This window comes from Periplaneta americana, chromosome 7 (genome assembly GCF_040183065.1).
Source record: "Periplaneta americana isolate PAMFEO1 chromosome 7, P.americana_PAMFEO1_priV1, whole genome shotgun sequence".
Lineage (NCBI taxonomy): Eukaryota > Metazoa > Arthropoda > Insecta > Blattodea > Blattidae > Periplaneta > Periplaneta americana.
The window spans coordinates 75,798,063-75,817,967 of NC_091123.1; the positions used below are offsets into that span (position 1 = coordinate 75,798,063).

General features: G+C 36.0%; 1 protein-coding gene across 1 annotated transcript in view; it reads right to left on the bottom strand.

Annotated features, from left to right (window-relative positions):
* The window catches only part of LOC138703208 (carboxylesterase 5A), a 246,886-nt gene extending 227,820 nt beyond the window's left edge, over positions 1 to 19,066 (bottom strand). Inside the window, exon 1 of the mRNA XM_069830913.1 lies at positions 18,955 to 19,066. The gene's annotated coding sequence lies outside the window, so the exon portion shown is untranslated. The remainder of the gene's footprint in view (positions 1 to 18,954) is intronic.
* Positions 19,067 to 19,905: the final 839 nt, after the last annotated feature.

Sequence of the window (19,905 nt, forward strand, 5' to 3'; positions counted from 1 at the left end):
GTGAAGAACGAATAATGCTGAAAGTGATCAGGAAGAGAAAAAGGAATTGGCTAGTTCACTAAGAAGAAACTGTCTACTGAAGGATTCACTGGAAGGAATGGTGAGCGGGAGAAGATTTCGGGGCAGAAGAAGTTATCAAATAATAGACGGCATTAAGATAATATATGAATCTTATGCAGAGACTAAAAGAAAGGCAGAAAATAGGAAAGACTGGAGAATGTTGGGTTTGCAGTGACAGAAAATTATGAATGAATGAATGAATGAATGAATGAATGAATGAATGAATGAATGAATGAATGGATGGATGGATGGATGGGTTTATAAGGGTCAAGGAAACGTCCTATGATGGATTTATGTGCAAAGATAGGAAAAGTATAGACCTAGGTCTCATGTTATAGATTTAAGTAATTTATACACTTTATCCTTGTTTTTTATTAAATCTCTCACAGTTGTAACTCCAATCTCGTATTCCGATGTGAGATGAACCACAGTTCTCTTTTCCAAAACTACTCAATTATATGCACTTCTCTTCGATACTTAGCACAACACTTTTTGGCACTTATTGGAAACGTTTTGCAGAGAAATTAAACAGGTCACTCGAACAGTAGATCATAATTTTTAAGGGCAAAGGCTTGTAACATCACTCTCTATAAAAAAGATACGTAGTAATGTATTGTGCAGTACTCAATATTTTTTGCAACAAAAAAAGGAAAGAATGACAGACGGATAATCCAACAATCGGTTAATAGGGTGACGGATAATCGGGCTTCTACTGTATTTGGAGGCTTTTGAAAGTAAGAGAATTAGTTCTAAGCATAAAAATGAGTCAAAAAGGGAAACAATTTAACTTAAACCTTACAAATTGTGTAGGCAATGAAAACCAGACATGAAATATGATTATGCACATGCTTTAAACATAACAGCAGTATAAATTTGAATACATGTTGCACTTTTTAAGTTCATACAAATTTTACACAATATTGTCACATTCCTCTTCCTCCAGATTAACAGTTTCTTCTTCTTCTTCTTCTTCTTCTTCTTCTTCTCCTTCTCCTTCTTCTTCACGTTCAATGGTATTTCTTGAATTTATAATCTCCACATAAAATTTCAATGCTCTTGCCAATCAGGCCCAAAGTGCTTCTCCAAACGTTTAGTCACGTCTTTTACTTTAAGTGAGTTCAAAGGCACTCCAAGGCTTAGAATATTAGGATCAATCATTTTGAAATTCTATTGTTTTTCTTGTTACTACCTTTGCAACAACGGTGTCAGTTCTGTAGTTAAACTCACCTTGCACTGTTATCTGTTCTTTCAATGCAGAGCGTCTTAAAATAAATCTTTTACAGGGACTGAACTTAAAATGGCAGGAGATCTTAAAATTATGTCTGCCTCTTTCTTCCAGTCTTCAAGAGGTAGGCCTACATCTTCGCTTCTAAGATTAAAGACTATTCCATGTTTGCCAATAATATCTTTATATTCTTGAGGATCTACAATTAGTTCCTTAATATGCGATCGGGAGGGAGAAATGAATGCCCAACCACAGGAAATGTAATTTACACTTTTTTTAATAGTTGGAGGTGCTTCAGTGAGTAGCCATTTAGAGCACATTCCAATTGTCTTATTGCTGTTTATCTGATAAAGAGTAGGAAACGGAATGGAACTTCTTTATGTCCAACAAACTTAAACTATTGGATTTCCATTTACTGCATTTATTCGTCATATTATGTTTTCTGTGTAATGAAAATTTAATTTCAACCACACATACCTTTCTTTCCTTTTCATTTTTTTTTTCATTTCTCCCTATTTAGTGTTTTTACACGAGCTTTTCTTTGTGAACATTTTTGTAACTCACTGCTCACTCTCTCCACCATTTCACTGAATATTATTAGAGTAGAAATTAAACTTAATAAGGTTTAACAAGAGCTTAACCACACAAATAATAAATCAACATCGCACAGCTGAGGAATGCTGGGTAAAGGAGTCCCACAACCTGATTGGCAGAAAGGGACTTGGAGGTTTTTGATACTAACAATGGCCGAAATTCAGTTGGATCTAGCGGATATTGAAACTAACCCTAACTTTTGTCCAGAATTTTCAGAGGAATCCAGTGTATATTACAGAAAAATAATGCCAGCATCGGATTGACCATGAGAAGATACACAGAAAAATAACTTTATCTCATTTTTTTTCTTCGATGGACTTGGCGGGTTTTGATTCTAGACGCCTCATATATAGATTTAGAGCCATTAAGCTTATTCATATTACAGACGTAATTTCAAAATATTATCGAAGCATTTATCCTTCTAAACTAGGTGTATTTTGAACTTCTAGCTTGGTATTAATATACTCTATTTAATAACTTAAGCAGATCAGTTTTTTTCGTCGAGTATTTGTTCGAAGACTTTTGCGGTTAAAGACTATTTTAAAATAAATTTATTCCAGTTAGAGAGTTCAGAAAATGTGTTGGACTATTCTTGTACAAGAAGAGAGAATAAAGAACAGAAATGAAGAGAAACGCATAAATAAATAAAGAAATGAAAGGAAGGTTTAAAAAACAGATTTCAAACGATTTTAATTAAATAAGGAAAACTTCTGCGTCAAAATTATAATTACTTCTCTACATGCATAGTAGATACAATTAATATTAGAGGAAAAAAATTCGCTCCAGCGCCGGTGATCGAACCCGTGTCCTTGGTTCTACGTACCAAGCGCTCTCCCCATTGAACTACACTCGAAGTCCAATCCACAGCACTGGATCGAACTCTCCTCCTCCAGTGTTTTTCCATTTTTTATTGGACTTCGGCGTAGCTCAATGGTAAGAGCGCTTGGTGCGTAGAACCAAAGACCTACGTTCGATCCCCGGCGCCGGAGCGAATTTTTCTCCTCTAATATTAATTGTTACCATAACAGATATATTCTGTAGGCTCAAAAAATAATAATTATTAAATTCTTCTAGCAACAGTGCATATTTCTGTACAGATTACTGTGCACATTACTGTGGAATCACGGCCACCAAGTCATTCAACTGAGTGCGCTCGTTGTATAATGACAGTTGACTTTTAATAAAATGTCAACATACATGTCCAACTTGGAGTCAGGCCACAACCTTCCTCTCTCCCTCTGTTGTAGGCCCTACTCAGTCGGTGACGCACGACAGTGCCTTGCGTTGCAAATTTATTTTAACGACTTTCGCAATTATTCAATTTAAATTCATGGGCTAAGCGGTTTAATTTTTGAAAAAAAAAAAAAAATTCAAGACATTATATATAGTCCCGTCGCTCTAATTTCCGGCAGCCAATCGCATTGCAGGTCGGCTACATTTAAACGTTGCGTCTTGTGATTCGCTGATGAAGACGTTATTAATTTCTTAAGGCTCGATAAATACTTAATATAATCGCACACCATTTTGGCTCTTTCGTTGGCGTTCGCAGAAAGCACATGAAGAAGTTATTTGCCGCTGAATTACAGTGCGTTTGATTTATTATCATAGGAGCTACGACATGATAATGTTTAATGGTGTGGCAAATAGATTCCTCGTATGGTAGCTCGGCAACGAAAGAACAAAAATGGCGAACGATACTACCTACCTAGACTTTATAGAGCCTTCACTTCTTGAGACGTAAACAAAGAGGAGAAGTCACGCCGGGAATAACAACGTCGCGACTATAGCTATTCAGAATAATTTTACCTATCTGCTTCTATAGTAATCAATCATTTCTCTCGGACATTATAGCAATAAATCGCTGCAAATATTGAGCAAATACTATTTTTTTCCTGTTTAACGGTGCTTCAAAAAAGGAAAAGCGTAATAAAATGTTATATTTAACATGTAGAATCACTTCTTAAATGTTGGTGTATTGGTCCCCTTCCACCCTGTATAAATCATTACATACATATATTTGTACATTAATAATTATATAATTTACATTTGTGCGTACATACATTTCCTGGTGCTTGGATTATGCAGCATAAATTTGATTACCTCGTTGTTCCACAGTGCGTTACAATCTCATTTGCCCAGTTGAATAATTGATTTCCGAAACATTTAAGTTACAGTTATCCTTCATTTAATAAAATACGAAGTTAATGCCAAGTTGTTTTGTAAAATTGTAAATTCATTTTAAAATTTCGACTAAAAATCCTGCCTGCGACGGTTTTCGTGTCTGACTCACACATAGCTGTCGCTCAACCTTCGTGGAGTCGGTATTTATTGCTGACAAGCTTCAGTAACGATCAAAATCTGAACCCGGAACGGTTTCCTCTGCTAAACACTGGAGAGAATGTGATGCGTAATTTCATGTTAAATTGCCATTCTATACTCCCTCGAATCTTTCGCTTATACTATGTATACTCAACCGTACGAAGGAAGGAGAAAATACGCACATGTAGAGGCTTTTGTGGTGCAACGTTGCCAAATTTACGTTGTACACTGAAAGAAGTCTCTGCTACTATTGCTATCGATGTCAGTCATTGGTTTTGTGGGTTAGTGGTGTTTTCATTGATGAACGAAATGTCAGACTACCATTTGCCTTAACAGAAACATTTTCTTCGCTTATTTTTACCTGTAAAATTGAATTTGAAAAGTTTATCTGTAGAATCCGCCCTAGATCATACCGGGTCATCATTTTGTTTTACTAACATTTCTAATATTAACCTGGCTATACCTTTGGATTAACGGTTGAGAACCGGAAACGCTATGTTACCCCCTTCCACGACCGGAGTTTGATGATACTAGAATAAAATACATACAAATCACTTTACTAGGTATATGAGGGAAGAGAAGTAGTGAATTCATTTATGTAAACAAGAACTATTACGATTTTCAGTTTGATAATTTTCGTTAGGTTTTTATTTACTCAAAATACAGTACAGTATAAATAATAAGTGTTTTTACTCGCTAAGTGAATTATCCAGGCGGATGTATTCATTATGCAGTGTATATTATACTGTCTACAGCATATTAGCATAAAATATGGAGAGTGCATTTAAATAGAAAAATAATCAAGATCTAGATATTTAAACAAATTGTTGAAAATGATGGCTGGTCATTTCGATACAGATTTAAGTTCTTTTGTGCATATTATCGAAAACGTTTTAAAGCATATCTTCTCAAATTGAATGCACTGTTTCTGGAATGTAATTGTTTAATTCTTCTATAGTTGTAGGATGTTTAACAAACGCAATTATTTTACAATAACTTCAAAAGAAATAATGCAAAGCATCAGTCCACATGGGGGGCCATAATCCTGTGCCTCTTGAAATAACTCTATACCTACTCTATAACAGAGTACCTTACGTATTGTAAATTCTGTCTTCACTTGTGCCCGATTCGCACAGATAAATTGAATCAGATTGCTATCTACTGTCCGTCCAAGTAGTTATTTCGCAGAATCGTAGGAAGGAGGGAATCACGTGACAGTTACTTAACGAGGCCCTTTTATTTAAATTATTTTAAACAGTTGTATAATATTACTAGACGTCCAATTCCTGACAGCAAATGTTTTCAGAAAAGAGCTGACAGCCCAGCCACTAGCCTTTACAGAGGGGCCAGCAGAAATGGGTGGGGGAAATCGGGAAGCGACCTAACCAAACGGACACAGTACCTGTGCGAAAATATGATTCAATAATGAATGCACTTTATTCACTAGGAAATATGACCATATTTCTGGAACGTACTATACTCACTCAGTACTGTATACTGTGACCGTAATACGACTTTGATTCGACATATGCGGCCTTGGTTCTGTGCGGCGTACGGGTGGAAGTTTACTAGTAGAAGGAGTGGGAGGGAAGTACATTATAAAACTCAGGTACAATAAAAATCCTTTGCTATTAATTTTAATGATGATGTCTCTAAACTGCAAAAATAAAAAGTATTCTTATTTGTTTTCATTACACCTCAGAATAAAATTAATTACAATCTATTTCTATATAAGTTCTACAGTTCGTAACGGTTGAATTTATGGTATGTCACTATTTTTCTGTACGTAGTGCGTGTGTTTTTCAACGAAACAAATTGAAGTAAAAATAAAATGATGTCCCTGTATAACATGTCTTCGACTCGATGCATGGGAATATTGTTCATGTATACTTCCGACAGAAAAAACTGGCACACAGCTTGTACAATACATTATTTTTTCTCTTTTGTCGATGAAGTACACGTTTTCTGTCATTCAAGTCATTACATAAAATTCACAAAAAGCAGTGACGGTTCGTGGTACAAATTTTCCATTCCGAAAACGATTTTCAAACCATGCAACATAATTTTACCCCACCAGAAAGAATTAAGTAACGGAATATGAGGAAAGAGGTTACTTTCAAAGTGAAATTACGAATAAAACATAGTTACGTACAAAATCAACTGTTATCGAAGTCATATGCATATGTATATAACATGTGCGAGTACACATGTTCTTATTCTCGGACATTTGCTAGACAAATTTCATAACTAAATAGAAAATAGTATTTTAAATAATATTCGAATTAAAATAGTTGTAATGTTAGTAACAAGGTTTTTTAAATTAAGGTAATGTGTCTTATTCACCAGAAACACTTATACAGGGTACATAATAAGTGAAATTCTCTGAACTGTCCGGAAATAGGCTCCCCTACTCTACTCTCTCTCTCTCTCTCTCTATATATATATATATATATATATATATATCAATGAAAGAAATTTAATGTTTTTTAAAACTTAATACGAAAGGAAACCAGTTACAAGGACCGTCTCTCAGATAATTTTTTATTCGAAATCTACTTAATACGGAACTGGAGTTTCTACCACATTTGTAATAACAATAACTCTACACTGAACAAGTTCTTGTTTGAAGATTTAAAACCGTATTCTCAAATTTGGAAAATGTGTGTAATAAGTAGGGCTGAAAAGCAGTATTGATTATAAGCTACGCTGCATCGTATATAAAGTCCTATGTTTACATAATGCTTGTGTACAGACCGATTATTTAGTCCCGACAGCTCAGCGACGAAAAAAAAAGGAAGCAATAGGAGTATTGGGGAGAGTTTCGGAGTAGAGACAAGGGCCAGCGATCCGTAAAGGAATGCAGTACAGCTTTAAGTGTACTGGAAACACAACGCTATACCGCATGCGTGACATCCGATCGCTCTGTCTGCAGGCGACAGACTAACCTGACCATCCCTTGGCGTAACTTAATGGATTCGCCTGATCAAACGCACATTGCCGGCGACTGTCAGGACTAAAGAATCGTACTGTACACATTCGACTGGTTACGGTAGCGGCTGCTTGTAGCTTACAGTCCGCTCCGTAGGAATGAACTCATAATAGAATTTACGTTTACAGGATTACTTGTATTTCAAATTGATTAACTCGGAACAAATATTAAATTTAAACAAAATATATCTTTATTATCAATTAGGTTAAACACATTTTCCCCATGTTCTGAATTCAGTTGCCTTATTATCTGTTATTTCTTGGATTTTTGTTTCGGCATTCTGATGAAACCTCACGTCACTTAACTCACGGGAACGACCACAAATATGATCAGAAAATGCAGGCTCTAAATTTCTAAAATATTATAAGAAAATGAACTCACAATTGGATAAAAATTACAAGGTACCACAACAAGACTTATTAGAATTTAAATATTTGATAAAAATAGGAAAAAGGTTACTAATAATATTTTTCAAAACAGTTTTATCAAAGTATGAAAAAAAAATCTGCAGTTACATCATTTGGTAACCATAACATTGTGGTGATATCTCTGACATCTTTAATATTTTTCCTGAATGTGTAAAAAACACTTATTTCTGAAAAGTAGACTACTCTCAGACACGTAGAGATGTTTATTTTAATACAATTAATTTTCTATTTGTCCTATATAAAATATATTAAAATTTACATAATATTTTGTGACCTAATTTTTCTATTTTCAAAGAAAGTGATTTTATTGTAGCTTACCTTTTGCTTAAATGCATGTTAAATAAGTGTACAAAATTTCAGAATTCCATCTCTAATGGTTGTGGAGTTATGAAATAATATGTCTGAAAATTTTCAAATTTAGGAAAATTTAATTTAAAGTAAAAAGTGAATTCTAAAAAATATTATTAGTAACCTTTTTATACATTTATCAGATGTTTAAGTTCTAATAAGTCTTGTTGTGATAACTTGTAATTTTATACGTTTATCAAATATGAGTATTTAAGTTCTAATAAGTCTTGTTGTGATAACTTGTAATTTTTGTCCAATTGTGAATTCATTTCCTTATAAAGTTTTAGAAATTTAGAGCTTGCATTTTCTGATAATATTTGTGGTCGTTCACGTACATATACACTTAAGCAGGTCTACTATTGAGGAGTGTCTAATGTTCACTCTCTCTGCTTCTTACAGACAGTAGAGACACCCTGCAACGGGACGTATTTTGTATACAATGTGTGTGTGTGTGTGTGTGTGTGTGTTTGTGTATATATATATATATATATATATATATATATATATATATATAATTTACTACCTTGACACCAATACTTTTCTTCAGCTCTAGTAATAAATAAGACAAACGGCTAACAAACTTCTGGTTATTTTTCAAAGCTTAATAATGTTGCGTCATAACAATGGAATCATTTGTTTAGCACTAAATCTCGTTGCTCCCACATTCCTAATCTTGGTTGCTGAATTTGTTGAGAATCTATATTAATATGAGCCATGTTAGTTACTTTATAATGATTCTGCAGGCCTATATCAAAATGATTCATATGAAAATTGTGTGTCATGTACGGAATATTTCCTGTCGTCCCTTATCTGTCAGTTTTTCATTTTCCTCCATAATATGTAGAGAGTATGCCTTGATCTTCGTCAACATTCGACTGCAATTTATAAAATTTCTCTATAAGAACTGTCGGTATGGAGGGAAGCTGTATCTCCATGTCTCTACGTGGGATGTAATTTCGAGCGATAAATGTAAGCAATGTATTAGTCACTTTTACTTCATAATCCTTTGTATTCCAGTGAACTTGTGACGGAAAATCCGCACTGGATGAACAGAAAGAGCGCTAAAAAGCTATAGAACTGAAAGTAGAGTAGGCGACAAGCAGTCACATCGCTGTCAAATGAATAGGCACGATGGGAAACTAGCATACCTGTTGCCTGTACTCGTCTGTCTTTGTGTAACAATATATTCAGAGCTTCAGTAAATTTAAATAAGATGAAATGGGAAATACTTTTGAGAAAATGATTGGACATGTGAACTTCATATTTTGAAACGGATATTTTTATGGAAAGGAAATAATTTTAAGATAAGGGTACATTTTACCAAAACTATAATACACCATTGATGTATAAAGACTTACAGTATACATGCCCATTAAGTTATAAACTAATCTTAAAACAGTTGAATGTCAAAATGTTGGAAAGTTTGTTACAGCAGATGATCTAACAATGTTTCTGCAGTTATCATGTAGGGACCAGATTTTTAGGTTTTAAAAAAGACTATTTTAGGTTTTTGGAATAGGTGAAATAGGCGTTTTAGGTTTTTATGTCCAACCGGGTTCACCCACTGGTCTTGGTACTTGTTTCTGTATAAGCGAGTCAATGACACCAATATATTGCATCTTTCAGTTGTAGCGACGAAGATTCCAAGTGCTCATATTTTGGAAGGTCACCGAAATGTGCCTTGAGTAAAGTAAGAGAGCCATAGATGTTCTCATCGCTACGTACAGATTTTGTTTTAGGGATGAGGTTGTCTCCTCCATGTCGAGAGTGTTCTTTCCTCTCTCTCTCTCTCTCTCTCTCTCTCTCTCTCTCTCTCTCTCTCTCTCTCTCTCGAAACATATTGATATTTCTCTCAAAATAAAAAAAAATCAATATATAACGCAGTAAATATAGGATAACGGTTATCAACAATGATTTAGGTTTTTTTTTAGGTACTAAGGTCCAATTTAGATTTTTTTTCAAAAGAATTCACATATGCAACTCCTACGATCATGATTAGGAAAATATTGAAAAAATTAGGAGTTTAGAAGCAAGGAAAAAAGTAGTTAAAAACCTACAAATTTGGTCCCTAGTTGTCAACCTATCATTGAAACTTTCGAGGTCACAAAATCGGGCAAAGACAAAATCTCCAAATAGTATAATTATAGGCTTAATGTTGACGCTAGCGAGGTTGAAGTATGAATGGGTTTGTGGTAACATCGAATCACCTCTTCAAAACTAAACCGCAGCTCTGTTCAATGCAAGGTGTAATGTGGTGTAATTGAATACGTTTAACAAATTGCAGGGGATTACAGGGCAGACAAACGTAAATACCTTTTAATCATGAATTTGTAGTGTAAAACATTTCCTTCAAACCCAAACAGGTTGTTGGTTAGGACACATTGTTACTGTTAATGACAAACTTAATATAAAACAGTGAAAAGATCGCTGGAATAACTGTTATTTAACCAGGGAGGAATTTTGCTACCTTCATCAAAGATGGAGTATTCAACAGTCAGAACAACCAAGTGTGAGGAGATAAAAACCTTCACATTATTCATCACAGAATAGGTTTTCAGTAAACGCCTGGGCAGGTATCATCCACGATTGTTTAGAAAGATCTTACTTATTGCCAGCACATATGCATGGTTAACAATATTTGATATTTTCGCAAGGTTTTACAAGAGTCGTTCCCTCTACTAGTACAGTGAAGAATGTGGTACCAGTATGATGGAAGTTCATTTCGATGGTGATGTTAACGGCCATCTAACCGGGAAATTTTAAGAGCGATGGATTGGTAGAGGAGGACCAATCGCCTGCTCACCTCGTTCACTTGTTATTACTCCACTTTTTCCTTTGGCGCCACCTGAAAACTCTGGTTTATGTGAACCCAGGTCGTATGGAATTGTAATCAATCTGTGAAGAGATTCAGGATACATTACATCGGGCATCTTTGACAGAATATGCTGCTTAGCTGACAGACAGAATTAATTTGGTGGACATCATTTTGAACGGTTTTTGTAAATATAAATAAGGAAAAGGAAAATAACGATGGAAGACAAAGAAAAATATCTGTTTAAATAACTCTATGGAGACGTTTCCGACTAAATGTTTATGATTAAAAGTTTACATTTGGTTCCTCTGTAATCTGTTACAGTTCGTAAAACACATTCATTTACACACTGTATACATTCACTCTTGTAATGTATGTACGATCTTTAAGATTAAATGAACTAATAGATAAATGATTTAATAAAATATTAAATACATTAGTTAATAAATGCACCTTTTATGCGTTTTGTTTAATTCATTTCAAAGAAACGAAGTTAATACTAGACAGTAGTAGAAATAAACTAATATTATTTCTGTACTGATTCCCATTTTCACGGATTCTTTATCTTACACTTAAAAGCAATCTTAAAATGTGAAAATCAATTTATTGTCGCATTCTTGTCTTACGGTGTTGTTAGTATTTCACTTGACCTACATACTAGACGGACATATTATGGCGCTACTTTCATAACTTGAGGTCATTACCACTTAGATATTACACCGACAACAAACCTCCATGCTCTAGGCGCGATTCAAACATAAAACCATGACATCTGCACAGATTTTAAATCTGTGCTCTGTAGCCGTTGCGTATGCGGCGGCACGACGAGAGAATCGGTGTAAAATATATAAATGAGCGTAGTGATACATAGAAGCATAAATGAATGCCAGTTACATATTGCTGCGTCTGTATGTGAAACAAACTCGTAAATGTGAGAAGTAATATAATTTGCATTCACCAGTGATTCCTTTTTGCATGGACTGCTGGTGTTGCAATTCAAAACCGTGGTTTAATAAGCGAAACACCGAGAGAAAAATATATGAAAACATTGGTGTGTGTATATGAATAAATACATGCCACGTAATATTTCTGTTATATGCAGCAATAAAAGATGTTAGTGCTAGAAGGCGTTAGAAAAGAAATAATTTATTTTCTCCATGGATTTCCATTTTTACGGGCTGCTTCCCTTGCAGTCAAGAATCATTATTAAATGGACTAATCAAGAAGAGTTAATTAAAACAAGAGGAAACATAATGTAGACCTATTGCTGTCTCTGTTTAAAAAGAGAATAAGAGCGATTACGACTCGAAAGTGAGTGAAATGGTATAATTTACATTCCTGTAGTGATTCCTTTTTGTAAAGAAAAGTTCACTTGGTTCAAAACCGCTGTAGAACTTAACTAGGTAATACATAAATAAATACTGTTTATGTTTTATTCTCTCTGTCTATAAAGAGAATAAAATTTTACCATTACAGAATGAGAGAAATAAAGCCATTTACATTATCGAATGTTTTTTAAATATTTAATTTTCATTGCCACTCAGTCGATACTGGCGCGAACATCGAACCCCTGTATTCAAATCCTCTACCATTGGTCGTGTAAATAACACTAGATTACTTTCCTCTACCCCAAAAATTGTAAAGACATTCAGCCGTTTATTATTTTTCTGTGTTTCATTATATTTTCCATACATCTTGATTATGCAACTTTTAACACTATATAACTTACTTACAAATGGCTTTTAAGGAACCCGCAGGTTCATTGTCGCCCTCACATAAGCCCGCCACCGACCCTTGTCCTGTGCAAGATTAATCCAGTCTCTATCATCATATCCCATCTCCCTCAAATCCGTTTTAATATTATCCTGCCATTTACGTCTCGGCCTCCTCAAAAGGTCTTTTTCCCTCCGGTCTCCCAATTAACACTCTATATGCATTTCTGGATTCGCCCATACGTGCCACATGCCCTGCCCATCTCAAACATCTGCATTTAATGTTCCTAATTATGTCAGGCGAAGAATACAATGCGTGCAGTTCTGCGTTGTGTAACTTTCTCCATTCTCCTGTAATTTCATCCCTCTTAGCCCCAAATATTTTCCTGAGAACCTTATTCACAAACACCCGTAATCTCTGTTCCTCTCTCAAAGTGAGAGTCCAAGTTTCACAACCATACAGAACAACCGGTAATATAACTGTTTTATAAATTCTAACTTTCAGATTTTTTGACAGCAGACTAGATGACAAAAGCTTCTCAATCGAATAATAACATGCATTTCCCATATTTATTCTGCGTTTAATTTCCTCCCGAGTATCATTTATATTTGTTACTGTTTTTAAGATATTTGAATTTTTCCACCTCTTCGAAGGATAAATCTCCAGTTTTTATGTTTCCATTTCGTACAATGTTCTGGTCACAAGACATAATCATATAATTTGTCTTTTCGAGATTTACTTCCAAACCTATCGCTTTACTTGCTTGAAGTAAAAACTACATAATTATAACTTAAGAATGAAAAAATATATGTGTCAAAAAAGTATCCAATACTTTAAGAGGTACTAGTATGCATCAAAACAAAACAATAATGTCTAATAGCATAGGTCCTACAACACATACTTTCTGAGATCTGAACACTTGTTCATAGGAGGTGCTTAATGCGACGTCCATTCATGGCAAGCATTCCTCTGCTCTTCGGCGTAAGGAATCACGCACTATTTTAAATTTATTATAACAAAAAGTCTAGGGGATTTAGGTTTGGAGAACGAGTAGGCCAAGGTGTGAGACATCCCCGATCAATCCAGCGTTCTGAAATGTCAGCGTTAGGTGTTCACGCACATTGCGGAGAAAATGTGCTGTTATGCCATCGTGCATGAACCACATCTGCAGTCTTTGCTGACATCGTACATACTCCAGCAAGATAGGCAATACATTAATAAGAAAGTCCTGATAATGAGCCCCAGTTAATCTCTGTGGTAGCAAGTATGAACTTATTAATCTATCACCAAGAACGCTTGCCAATACATTGATTGAGAATCGGTGCTGATGCTTTGTTTCTTCAACTGCATGGGGATTTTCATCAGTCCGCACATGTCGATTACCAAAATTCACAACAACATCTCTGCTGAACCCCGGTCATATAAGCAACCAGACTTTTGTTATCAGTATTCCTTGCGACGTATCAGTATTCCATGCCAGGGTGTCAACTACGGTATGATTGTCTGATAGTCTGCTGTATTGTAGGGCAGAGGAATGCATTGCCATAAATGGAAGTCACATTAAGCACCTCCTACGAACAAGTGTTCAGAAGTCTTCCAATATATATATATATATATATATATATATATATATATATATATATATATATATATATTGTAAGTAAGAGGGAGAAATTACGTGAAGAAAATAAAATTCAGAAAAACATGTCCTAAAATCTTGGAGAGGGGAAAATACTTGGAGGAGGAATTCCGGGTGAAAATACGGTATTTTATACGAAAACAAGAACGAACCATGGACTAGCTGGTAACCCCTCACGGGTAATAGAAATTTCTTTACAATATGTCTACAATAATTAATATAACTTATATCATAATAAACTTTCAAGAATTGTATCCTTTTGCTCTTTACGTAATCATTTGCGCTAGGATTACTAGAGACCAGGAAATAGCGGATCTCAACTACAGTAGTCATGTGTTCCGCACTGCGGAAGTACATCATTTGAATTAACACAGAACCAGTGGCGGCACGGGTATTTTTAACTTGAGGGACATTCGGGTGGGCACAACTTAATCAAGGTCAAGGTCCGAAGTTACTTCCTTGCACTTCACAGTACTGAAGTTACTATAGCAATAAAATAGCCTATTACTAACATTTTCTTTCTTATTCTGTTCAACCTCCCCTTTTATCCGACTTACACACCACTGTAGGTACGGGAGGAAGACTCGCTTCGTCGCACATTGGACATCTCACAAATGCAAGCCTCCTGGTTATGGAATAGGCTTGACGCAGAGCCACCGCTGAGACACCGCAGGACAATCACAAGACAACGGACAAACACCCAGTCCCGTAATGGAAGATAAATTTCTTCCACCGTCCACGCAGGGAATAGAACTTCGGACTGTTTGGTTGGATAGTGCGAATGGCGACAACGGCGACCTGGCAGAATGTTTCTAAAATAAATTCTCGTGCTGAGTGACGTGCTGTTCAAAACAAGCGAGATAGAAATAAAATTGAACAAATTAAACCATGAACATCACCGGTGTATGCATAACACGTATGAGAATCTGTGACGAAATTTCTAAAAAAAAAAAAAAATAATGAATAAGTAGATAGTAAATGTACGATTTGGATTTGAAATTTTCTGAAAAAAGTTTAATCTGTACTTCCAGTAATTGTTTGAAAAGTGGTGGGCTTGGATTTTAGAAAGCCAAAGTCGGACAGATCCCTCACTCTGATATTGCCTGTGTGATAAGAGTCCGGATTAATATTTACTAAAAGTTAAGAATGACACCGAGTGTAGTTGAGTGGAGGTGGTGCAGGTTAAGACTCCAAAATTTAATAAATAGCCTAGAGACAGGATTTTCATGCACGATCAAATCGTAAAATTTGCATGCATCTATGCACTATCAAATGGCAAAATATGCACAATGAGAGAAGAAGGCACTGAAAATATGCACTATCAAGATTGAAACTCACATTTTATTTTCGAATGGCACCATGTACTATTAACATTCTTTCCAAATTTCTAAGATATTCTTTTCCCTTGATTCACTGTGCCACAAGATCTCTTCTCGAACATTTAATCGGGAGCATTACAACACTTCACAGATCACCACAGAACACAAATACAGGAGCTAATTCACAAAACACCTGTACATGTAGCCTACTGCAGACCTTCTACCTGTCTACCTTTCCAAATTAAAGGCATGTTAGGGGAAGCAGTTAGTGCTATTGTCGCCAAACTACAAAGTATGGGAGGGAGCAGAAGAGGCATCCTTCTAATAATAATTATAGCCTCAGGGTAAGACTTGTATAGAACAGGAGTGTGGAATTCCAGTGTGACAATACAATAGCTGGTAAGGTTCAAAGTCCTCGGGTGCAAACCCTGCAAACCGTTAGCATTTCACTTATATTTTTCAGTACATATACTCAAATATAGTAAGCTCAGAAATACCAACCTCTACGAGGCAACATTTATAAAATGCAGTATCATGCGATTTAACATAAAATATGCAATGAAACTATAAAAATGGACGCAATATGCAACACAAAAACCTCAAAATATGCATTATTAAACTTCAAATCTAAAAAACATGCATTATGCATGAATTTACCACTAAAAAGACCAAAACATGCAAATATGCACGGAAAAAGTATGCATATTTCGAATCAGAAACCCATGAAACAGATATTTACGAAGTTTCAGAACTGTAGCAAGCTTATATGAAAAACATATATTTGCATGGAAATCCTGTCTCTAGTAATAAATAATAAGTAATACAGAACTCAGTCACAAGGACTATACAGCACATCTTGTAAATCACGCTCTGATTTGTAAGTGTCGATTATATGGAATGAAGATAGTTATCGGTACCAAAGGGGAATAGTGAATGACAAGAATGGAAACTAAAAAGGAGTCGGGGCATGGAATTTATGTTTATAAACTATGCCGACTGACAATGTTAACATTTAATGCATATAAATCCGAGTTCTACTGATAATTCTCCAAGTCCAACAGAAGGCCTGGCTGGCATTCGTACTGCGATGCTACAGGTGGGCCATCCTGCCTCAGCTCTGATAGAGCCAGGTCCTATTCTAAAACAATTACCTGATAAGCCCCAGGGCCCCAAACTCTTCCTATATTAAAAATGAAAAGCAGTACTACACCATACACTACTTTATCTCAGCTCATTTTTAACTATTGCAGCTGATAGATGAAATGAGAGGAACATGGAAAGTGTTGGTGGAACGATAGAGAGAAACGAGAGTATCTCGAGAAAACCCACTGTAACGTCCGCTTTATTCACCATAAATCTCATTAAGAGCGGACACGGGACGTCTGGATGGAACACCAACGCGCTAGCACTTCAGTTTCAGACGCGACCAGAAGGGTGACAACAATTAACTTCGGTGGGCTTTGACTGATGTTGACATCGTCCCAGCATATTCAATTACCACGTACGGTCATAGTCGGTTCCAATGCAAGGTAGACAGTCCTAAATTTATTTTTCTTTGTCGGAAATCGAATTTGCTTTCGTTATTTAAAGCACGTACGTATTGAGGAGCTGGGTGCAATAAGAGTGTTAGAAACTTTACGCTGTTATTGCGTAGATAGCTGTTCTCAAACATTATACATTATAAAATCTTTAATTTTATTAATATACAGAGTGATTAATGAAGATTGTGCAATATTCTAGGATGTGATTTCTGGCATCATTCTGATGAAAAAAGTTCATATAAACATATGTCATATTTTTAAATTGAGTGAGTTACGCCCTCCTGAATGTTAAACATAAACGTATGTATTATTTTTTTTATTTTTTTTTTATTTTAGTAGGTTATTTTACGACACTTTATCAATATCTTAGGTTATTTAGCGTCTGAATGAGATGAAGGTGATAATGCCGGTGAAATGAGTCCGATATCTAGCACCGAAAGTTACCCAGCATTTGCTCTTATTGGGTTGAGGGAAAACTCCGGAAGAACCTCAACCAGGTAACTTGCCCCGACCGGGAATCGAACCCGGGCCACCTGGCTTCGCGGCCAGACGCGTTAACCGTTACTCCACAGGTGTGTATAGGTAGGTATTATGAAAGTTTAAGCATTTAAATTATTTACAACAATGGTACTGGGTGTATTACAAATTCATTAAAGACATTTACGTTATTACTCACCTGAAAAATCTGTATTAAAGCCGGTTTTCAAACACCCCACCTTCTACAGCAATACACGTAGCCGCCCGAGTGTGAACTGCGCGCGCCGCATTCCCTAACTTCCGTTGTTCGGACGCTAAGTAGAGTACGTACGTTGAACCAGTGTTGAGTTATCTCTGTGACCCTGATGTCACTAGATTTTGTGTCGCTGCTATCAGCTGTACTGTAACACATACAGCTCCAGACATCCAGAGAGAGTTCACAAGAATGCGTGTTATGGAAGAAAGAAACGTGATTTTACCGGAACTATTTAAAATCGGACACATGTATATAGGAAGTTTTTTCATCAGAATGATGTCAGAAAACACATCCTAGAGTATTGCGCAATCTTCGTGAATCACTCTGTATAATTCTTAACATAAAATTAATTATTACCAAAAGTAAATATTTTCTTTCTAAGTATTTCAGATTTCCTGTCTAATTTATCTCAAAAGCGATTTTTTTACATTAGTACTGTTAATGCACCCAGCTTTACATTTAATGATTATCTTCACATCGCTTTCCTAAGAATTATCAGAAATAAGAAGAAATTCACTTCTTAAACTAATAGGCTAAATACTTAATTTTTTATGTATTTTAGGAGTTTTATCAGCAAAATGTCTTAAAAAAAGGAGTTAATATTAGAAGAAGAAAATCCGCTCCGGCGCCGGGAATCGAAACCGGATCCTTCGTTGTACGTACCAAGCGCTCTAACCATTGGGCTACGCCGAAGTTCAATCCACAGCACTGGATCGTATCCCTCTCTTCCAGTGCTTTCCCCTTTGTGCGCTCCTTGTATAATGGCAGTTGACTTAATATAAATGTCAACATACATGTCGAACTTGCAATGAGGCCACAAAGGGAGAAACACTGGAGGAGAGGGATTCGATCCGGTTCTGTGGATTGAACTTCGACGTATGTCGTTGGTTAGAGCGCTTGGTACGTAGAACCAAGGGCCCGGGTTCGATCCCCGGCGCCGGAGCGGATTTTTCTCCTCTAATATTAATTGTTACCATAACAGATGTATTCTGTAGGACCAAAAAATTAATTAATCTTTACGTAGTTTCTTAAAAAAGGAAGTAAATACCACTAGAAATATCCTTTACTGGAAGTTCAACGCAAGAATATATTTAGTTTATAAAAAAAATGAATTTGTAGGTATAGTATATGACAATGTAATTTATATTAGCTCAACAAATTCACTTCTTACGCCACTAAAAGGAACCGAGCTGTCGTTTAAGGTTCTTATTGAGAGTAAGTATAATAACAATACCTCTCTCCACTGGCTAGCACCGGCACCGGCAGATCTGCACACTCGATGTCACTCCAGCACACTACACACACAGACTGTGGACTGCCGCCCCTATGCTGCGACTACAATGAGCACCTGCCGCACAGCGGAAATGGGGACACACATGGATAATCTGAGACTGATGTGGGGCTTTATCACCTGTTTACATATTTATTAGACTGCATTCTTGCTAACAAGTGTGTGGGATGCCCCACAAATGTATACGTGGCTTCGTGATTTCAGAAATCGCGACTCCTCCCATGTGACGCGCTTGCTGGACGTCTCCGCCTATAAAAGTATGAAAGGATATGAAATTTTTCTTAATTTCTTGTTATACGAAGAATAAAGGAAATACTATGATGCTGAAAAATATGCAGAGTGAACCGTAAGTAATGTCATTAATTTCAGGGGGATATAAAGGGTCGTTCAAAAAGCGCGCCGGTTTTGATATATCAAATTATGAACTTTACTTTTTCAAAATACTTTAAACTAAGACATAAACATGTTCAACTCACTTTTCCATTTCAGGTATGGAAAATGATATGACCCCCTCTACTGCGCTGGCATGCAAGAACTCTGTCCGTGAAAGTCGCTATGACTCCTGATAAATTTTCATTTGGATTTCTCCGACAACTCGTCGAATTTCCTCTTTTAACTCCCGGATGTTTCGGGTTTTATTGACATACACCAATTATTTAAGATTACCCCATAGAAAAAAAATCGCATGGCATTAAATCACATCACCTTGGTGGCCATTGGTGGTCACCATTACGCGAGATGAGACGACCCAGGTACCGCTCATGGAGCAACTCAATTGTTTCGCGGGCAGATTGACTGGTGGCACCATGGTGGTAATGGAGATGATATCGGAATATTCGCCGTACTGAAGAACATCCTGTGCCTAATTCTTGGGAACGGCGAAGAACCGATTTC